Source organism: Magnolia sinica, chromosome 14 (assembly GCF_029962835.1).
Source record: "Magnolia sinica isolate HGM2019 chromosome 14, MsV1, whole genome shotgun sequence".
NCBI lineage: Eukaryota > Viridiplantae > Streptophyta > Magnoliopsida > Magnoliales > Magnoliaceae > Magnolia > Magnolia sinica.
This window is the reverse complement of record NC_080586.1, coordinates 12,709,340-12,717,874: the sequence shown is the minus strand read 5'-3', so window position 1 is coordinate 12,717,874 and position 8,535 is coordinate 12,709,340. Positions and strand designations below refer to the sequence as shown.

Here is an 8,535-nt window from a genome sequence, read left to right as displayed (position 1 = left end):
CCGAAATGACATACTTCTAAGGTCAACCTATGGTCAATCAAACCTCAACCATGAAGTATGGACATTGAAACATTGGAAGCAAGTGACCTTGAAGTATGAGCCTTGAAGTCTTGATGAGTTCAATCTTGAAATCTTGATGTAGCTCAATCTTGAAAGGGTCTTGAGTTCTTTACCAACTGCCTTGTACTCTTCTTGAAGTCTTGCAGCTTGAGTCTTGTCTTATGAGCAGTTCTTTCATTCAAGATTGATTCTTGTACTTGTGAGCTTTGCTTGATGTGAGCTTAGCTTGTTCATGAATGTTGATCCTTGAAAGAGCTTCACTTAAGCAAGTTATATATAACATAACAGTGATTTTGTCATCACAAATTTGACAACAGACAGGGATATAAACTATAGCACTTACACAATCCCAGTGATTCCATTTCATTTCATGGTCATTTCCATGCATTTCACGGTCAATTCCCTTCACTTCATGGTCATTTCCATGCATTTCACGAGCAATCACGGCGATTCCGTTTCATTTCACGGTCATTTCCATGCATTTCACGGTCAATCCCAGCGATTCCGTTTCATTTCACAATCATTTCCATACATTTCACGGTCATTTCCTTTCACTTCACGGTCATTTCCATGCATTTCATGGTCAATCCCGGCGATTCCATTTCATTTCACGATCATTTCCATGCATTTCACGGTCATTTCATGGTCATTTTCATGCATTTCATGGTCATTTTCATGCATTTCCTGGCAATTCTAGAGTCTTCAACCCAAGCCCAACTAAAGTTTTATCGAGTTGCTGTTTGTATGGCCCAACCCCAAGACCAAACCCAATACATCCTAACCAAGCTCAACCCAATGTCGAGTCGGTCACAGGTTGGTCGGGTTGAGCCCGCCCAACTTTCAACCCTAAAATTATATATGTTACATCAAGTAACTAATTTTGATTTAGAAAATATTCTTTTTATATGAATAAAGAAAGAAATGAAAAAAAAAAAAAAACAGAGAGAGAAATTTTTTTTATATGCTTATATTTACATATTTATATAAATATGTGTTAGAAAAAAATGTAGGTAGAATAAAATTCTCCATGTAAAAAAAAAAAAAAAAAAAACAAAGAGAGAGAGAAAAGAAAAGAAAAGAAAAAAGAAAGTGCATAGGGATACGGTTATAGCTACGGTTATAATCCGTAGCCATAGATCGGGGGTGGAATCGCGGATTCCACGATTAATTGCTGACAGGGACAGCGACTTGCGGTGGAATTATGGGATCCACGATTGATCGCTGAACTACTACTATGGCTACGGATTATAACCGTAGCTATATCCGTATCCCTGTGCATATGCCATTACCATTCTACTTGAACGTCTACCGTTGAAACCCTTTTAGGGGCCACACAAGTTTTGGATCATTATGAAATTTGTTTTTCCTCTTCATCCAGGTCTTTGTGACCTTATGAATAGATTGGATGGAAAATAAATGTTATGGTGGGCCCTACAAAAGTTTCAACGATGAAAATCAATTTTCCGCTGCTCTGTGTGGTGTGGCCTAGTTGATCTTTGGATATGATTTTTATTTTGTTGATAATGCTCCGAAATGATCTCGGAATATGGGTGAACGTTGTGGATATAATAAATACATAGTTGTGGGCCATGTAACTTTGATCTCTTTTAAGCCGTTCGTAGAACTCTCAGTTGGAGGAGCGTCAGCGCTCGTCTTCGCAGTGAAAAGGAGGGGTAGTTTCGTCTTCAAAGTCGCTGTCCGCACGTGCTAGTCTAAGTGTCACTTAAGTTTGCATTCCTTCATAAAAACCGCTGGGTAAAAGGTTTTGTCTACAGTGGTCATTTTCTCTTTATTTTGGAAACGGATTGGCTACTCCAATGGCTGATGGTCGGTGCTATGTGGGCCCTACCATGATGTATGTATTTCATCCATGCCGTCCATCTATTTTTACAGATCATTTTACAGTAAGAGACTGAAAATTAGGTATATCCCAATCTCAATGGTACCACATTGCAGGAAACAGTGTTGAATGACTGTCTACCATTAAAAACATTTTGGGGACTATAAAAGTTTTGGATCAAGCTGATTTTTGTTTTTTCCCCTTCATCTGGGCCTGTATGACCTAATCAACAGATTGGATGTCAAATAAACAGTACAGTAGGCCTTAGGAGGACTTTAATGGTGGATATCCAATCTCAATTGCTTTCATGCGGTGTGCTCCACCTGAGATTTATATCCCTCTCATGCTTGGTATCAAGCCCTAAAATGATCTATAAAAATGGATGAACGGAATTGATGAAACACATACATCATGGTGGAGCCCACGGAGCAACGACCACCAGCCATGGGGCTGCTGTCAGGGGGAGTAGCCAATCCGTTCCCGTTTATTTTACCTTCCTTTTGAAGGTATTGATGAAGGCTAGGGCCATTTCTATCATTGCAATCTTTTGGGCCCCGGTGGGATCATGTGGTAAGCTGTCCAATTTCTGTAGGGCCCATTGTGTTGTGTTAATTTGTCACATCAACACCATCCATGAGGTGCATCCTTCAATGTCAAACGTTGGGGACAAAATTATTTGGATCCACAACTCAGGTGGGCCACTCCACAAGGACCATAGGTTTATGTTGTGTAATTGCATATTCCATCGAACCAGTTCATCAGGTCCTCCTCAACAGGATAGAAAGACAGTTCAAAAATCATCCTGATCCAGAGTACGCGGACCACAATGTGGGGACTTAAAGGTTTTTAAAGTGTGAATTTACATTGACATCATGTTGTAGCTTACCTAAGTACTGGATAGAGATTATTTTTGAGATGCACAGTCAACTTGAAAGGCTTTACCTGATGGATGGAGTGGACGTGTCACGTACAATGCAGCACGGATGTACAAAGCTAGGGTTTGTGTTGCCTGCCTGCTACAGGTGTTGCGGAGGATTCCAGTCCGTTAATATCGGAAGCGGATTGCGTACTGAGTAACTCAGTACCCTTAGCGCACTGAGTAAACTGTGTGGGGTCCACTGTTATTTATTTATTTTATCCACTCCGTTAATCCATGTTAACAGATAATTTTAAGCTCAATCCCAAAAATGAAGCAAATTAAAATCTCAAGTGGACCACACCAAAGGAAACAGTTTGATTGAACCTCTACAATTGAAAATTTTTTGGAGGCCAAAGAAGTTTTAGATCAAGCTGATTTTTGTGGTTTCTCTTCATCCATGTCTTTGTGATCTTATGAACGGGTTGGATGACAAATAAAAATTACTTTGGACCCTAGGAAGGTTTCAACTGTGGAAATCATTATTCTACACTGTTTTGTGTGTAATGGTCCACTTGAGCTTTGGATTTACTTCAATTTTGGGGTCAACCCCTAAAATTAGCAGTAAAAATGGATGACAAAGTGGATAAATCACATACATTCACAATGGGCCCAACTGAGGTTACTCAGTACGATAAAAGCTTACTGAGTAACTCAGTACGCAATCCGATTTCGTTAATATCTAACCTGCATTTCCCTCGTTGGTAAGAATCAAAAGCCATATATTCGGGTTTTTTAAAAAAGAAAAAAAAAATCAGTTCAAAGTGCCAATGTTATATCATGAGGTTCGCTAACCCAAACGCAGCAGCATATTAAATTAGTATATTGACGTAGAGCGGGTCACAGACACTATGACAAAACAGTGAAAAAGGGATAGTTGAAAATCGTCTCAAATCTTAATAAATGATGGTTTTGAATTGTCGCACGGGCCGTCCTATTTTGTTGCATCGTATTACTTAAAGGATGGTTATGGACCATCTTTGATTTTAGACGGTTATAAACTATGGATGAAAACCGTAGCTAAAGATATGGCTACTTTTATCTTTCGTAGCACGACCGTATCCATTAGTATTATATCTATGGTCAAAAAGATATGGCTACAGATTTAATCCGTAGCCATAGGTTCCAATGTAACCATACTTTCTGTAGTGAAATGTACATACAGCTACGGATAATATTTGTAGCTAAAAGTGTAACTAGATCCGTAGCTATGTCTACGTTGTCAATGGCTACGGTTTTAATCTAAGGCTACAGCCCATATCCGTAGCGAATGCATTTTTTTTAAAATAATAATAATTATGGCGTCTCTTACCATTGCTAATACATGCCTGATAGATCAACTCATCTAAAAATTTCAGATTCAACAATAAAAGAAACTAGTACATGCTATCCTTAGCTCCCTAATCATCCAGTCTAGTTATGAGGCACATAAAATAGTAAGGAATTGCAAAATAAACAGTTATTTCTTCTTTGTTAGATTAATAATTGCTATGGATTATTAGTGAAACAACTGGATGGCCTCCACCAAAGAGGATTAAATCAAGTAAATGGAAATATAGAGGTCCAAACAGTTGGCCAAATTAAAGAAGTGCAATGGCTATACTCTCTTGAGCAAGATTTTGAATGCTACTCTCATGCGCTATGCATTTAGGGTGAGATCCAATCATTCATTTGGAACACAATGAGGCAGTTTGTTGCACCTCATTCACTTGGTGAAACTAATTTATTCAATAAAAAATAATAACAAATTTGCCATAATGTATAACTCCATACTAGCAACTTTAAAGCCATATTACGAAGTCATACCAAAAACAAGAGAAGCTCAATCTAAAAGCCTACTGACCCAAATAAAATACCTTTCCTGCAATAACTCCAACTTGAATATAATGATTCAACAACCGAGTGAATATAACACATAGATTAGACTAACACGAACATACCGCTTTAGACCTGAGATGCAGGGTTCAACATCTGCAAGATCCAGCTCTAGATAAGATGAATATACTCTCTTTTTTAGGCTGGAACCACAAAAAGAAATCAATTACATTTCAAAGTCAAATGCTCAATTAAAAGTGAATGGTTAAGAAAGATGTACACCTCGTTGTAGTCAACGAACATGTTGTTTGCTATCAGATAGGCTTCTATCATTGCCACCTGGTACATAAGAGGGTGGTTTCCTCATCAACCAAATTTCTAATCCGCCCATTCCCCAATCAAAACATTCACACGTACAATACTTAACAGTTTTGTCACTTCGTCCTGTTAGCTTGAGATATTATAGAGTGGCATGATCTACGGGAAAGAAACCCATGGTTGCTCCATATTCAGGAGACATATTAGCAATAGTAGCCCTATCAGCTAATGATAATTCACCCATGCCCCCACCTATATGAGGAAAGTACTAAAGATTTAGAACAACAGATTTACGTCAGAATAAATGGAACAGAAAGCCTGTGGCCTAATCTATTCAGCTCCATGAAAATGAGATTACCATAAAACTCAACAAACTTGCCAACAACCCCATGCTTCCTCAACATTTGCGTCACAGTTAAAACTAAGTTGGTAGCTGTAACACCATATTGTTCGATTTTCCAGACAACTTGAACCTAACTACACAAGGCAACTACTTTGTTGATTGCTGAATTGAATACACCTCAATGATATTATGCCCACGACAGTCAAGTAGAAACCAGAATATTATATACCAGCCAATAGAATAATTATCTGGATGATGTGAGCTGAAAGAAAAAAAAAAAACACATCTTCATGAAACAACAACAATCCGGTTTCCCCAAGCCCAAAAGACCTCAGAAATGGCATTTCTTGTTTTGAACTAGCAATGGTACCCATAAGTCCCAGCTTTTGGTAACATAAGCCATTCATCCAGGTGCCATCATGAGATGGACATCCCCACTGGATGAGCGGCTTATATTACCAAAGCTGGGCCCTACTCAGATTGTTGGGGCCTTGCAAATAGATATGTACAACAACTAGTCCCTTACATAAAGTTTGTTCGATTGAGTGAATTGCTCAACCAAACATTAGAGGTGGAGTACAGACATGTTGTCAAAACAGATGTCTTAAATCTGTCTAGTCTGAGGTACTCGACCAATCGAGGGACTGGCTCGACTAGCCGAAGGTCCCTTTGAATGGTTGAAGCCTATTCGACTCGAAGTCCAGCAACGATGTATTTAGGATTTTCGGGACGCTCGACCAGTCAAGGGTCAGGCTCGACCAATCGAAGCCCTCCTTCGACTAGTCGAGGGTTACGCAGACAGTGCGTAGTTTGTGTCCGGACTACATAAATTTGAGGTGATTTCTAGGGAGCTGCATAAGTAGGTTTCCCCATCTATAAATAGGAGTCCCTAAGGCCATTCTAGTGTATTTTAAGGCTTCCTAAAGGTATTCCAAGTGTTTTTAAAAGGGTTCTAGGGTTATTAAAGGGTGTAGCAAATGTGAGATTCAAGGTTGTTCGAATTGGGTAAGTCCTCTCTCTTTGTATATCTATTTTCATAATGGATTTATGTCGCTTCGTGTCGTGGTTTTTTTCTGAAAGGGTTTTTCACGTTAAATCTTTGTGTTCTCTTGTGATTGCTTGGTGCTCTTGGATTGCTATCTTAGATCCAAATTTGTGTGATTTCGCAACACAAATCCCAAAAAGTGGTATTAAAGCTATCGTTGGAGCACAGATCTGAATCTGCAAAATTGGTAATAGTGGAAAACGGCAAGTTTGATATTGACAAATACTCATACAAAAATAATTTTGAGTTATGAAAGGTTAAGATGATTAGCCTATTAACCAAGCAAGACGAGATTAAGGCTCTTGAAGAGCGAAAATCTACCATGAAAGATGAAGAATGGAAAAACCTTGATAGTAATGCTTTAGCCTCTATCCGTTTATGTCTCACGGATGAGGTTCTTTATAATGTTTTGAGGGAGAAAACTGTTGCTAGTTTGTGGGAAAAGTTAGATAACATTTATACAAAGAAGTCCTCTAAAAATCATTTACACTTGAAGCTATAGTGTTATACCTTCAAGATGGCAGAGGGTGGAGATCTAGAAGCCCACATCAGCAACTTTAACAAATTGATGTGTAAATTGTTGGATATGGAGGAAGTGGTCAAAGATGAGGAACAGAAATGTATATTATTGAATTCTCTTCTTCCATCATATGAGTCATTAAGAACACAATGTGCACCGTAAATAAAACCCTAAGTATCAACATCGTTATCTCAACCCTCAAAGGAATGCCATGAAAAAGTTAAACGGTGACATAGGAACATTTTCCAATGTACTGATTACGAAGAGCGGAGATTCTAAGCGAGGTACAGAATCTTCTAGACCTATATCCAAATCCAAGGGCAAGGGCAAAGGAAAATTAAAGTGCTGTAACTGTGGGATGTCTGGACACATGAAAAAGGATAGTAGAAATCCTAAAGCAAAGAAAGAAAATTCAGCGGCGTCTTCCAAGGAGGCCAATGTTGTCACATTTTATGAAGAAATAAGTGGTGATGATGTTCTGTCTATTTTCATGATTGGTCACTTATATGACAATCATAAAGACGAGTGGATACTTAACACTGGAGCATCATATCACATGACTCCTCATCGGAGTTGGTTCGTCAGTTACAAGGAATGCGATGATGGGTAGGTTTTTATGAGCAATGACAATGCCTGTAATGTTGTAGCTATTGGTACGATGAGCATCAAGATGTTTGATGGGATGGAGCGTACCTTGCCTGATGTCAGGCACATTCCTAATATGAAGAAATTTTAGTTTTTCTCAGTGCACTCGAGGCTATAGGGTGCAAGTTCACTGGTATTAATGGTGTCCTTAAAGTTTCAAAAAGGGCACTTGTGGTTATGAGAGTACAAAAGTACGGAAAACTTTACAGGTTGATCAGGAGCACTTCAGTAGGTGAAGCAGCAACACCTATTGCAGACTCCACGTCTCTACGTATGTGGCAAACTGGTCTGGGCCACATGAGTGAGCGGGGCATGAAGGTACTTTCTGATCGAGGTTTGAATCCAGCTTTTAAAAATTCTGATTTAGATATATGCGAATATTGTATATATAGTAAACAATCTAGATTGTCTTTTAAATCTAGAAAACATGTATGTATGGGAGTTCTTAATTATGTGCACTCTGACGAATGGGGGCCATCACCAGAAGTTTCCATTGGGGGGTCATCATGGTTTGTTTCATTCATTGACGATTACTCTAGAAAAGTTTGGGTTTACTTCATGAAATATAAATCTGAAGTTTTCATCATATTCAAACAATGGAAGGCAATAGTGAAAAAATAATTAGGGCAAAAAATAAAGGTTTTGAGGATTGACAATGGTGGAGAATTTAATTTCACTGAATTTAATGAATATTGAAAAGATGAATGGATCATTAGGCACAACATAATGCGTCACACGCCCGAACAAAACGGTGGCTGAACGGATGAATCGGACTCTCTTAGAGAAGGCCAGATGCATGTTAAGTAATGTTGCATTGGGCAAGGGCCTATGGACAGAAGTCATTAACACGGCTTATTATTTGGTGAACTGATCTCCTTCAACGGCAATTGAATGTAAAATCTCAGAGAAGTATGGAGTGGTCATAAGATCGACTACTCAGATCTGCGCATATTTGGTTGTGAGGCATACTCTCATGTACCATCGGTCGAGAGAGATAAGCTAGACCATAGAGCCAAAAAGTATATTTTTGTTT

General features: G+C 38.7%; 1 long non-coding RNA gene across 1 annotated transcript; it reads right to left on the bottom strand.

Annotated features, from left to right (window-relative positions):
• Positions 1–4,589: 4,589 nt before the first annotated feature.
• Positions 4,590–5,493, bottom strand: LOC131225914 (uncharacterized). The gene is made up of 3 exons (XR_009161612.1): positions 5,308–5,493; positions 4,914–5,201; positions 4,590–4,834 (listed from the first exon to the last, which is right to left on the bottom strand). It is a non-coding gene; the product is annotated as an uncharacterized LOC131225914 (long non-coding RNA).
• Between the last annotated feature and the right edge of the window lie 3,042 nt (positions 5,494–8,535).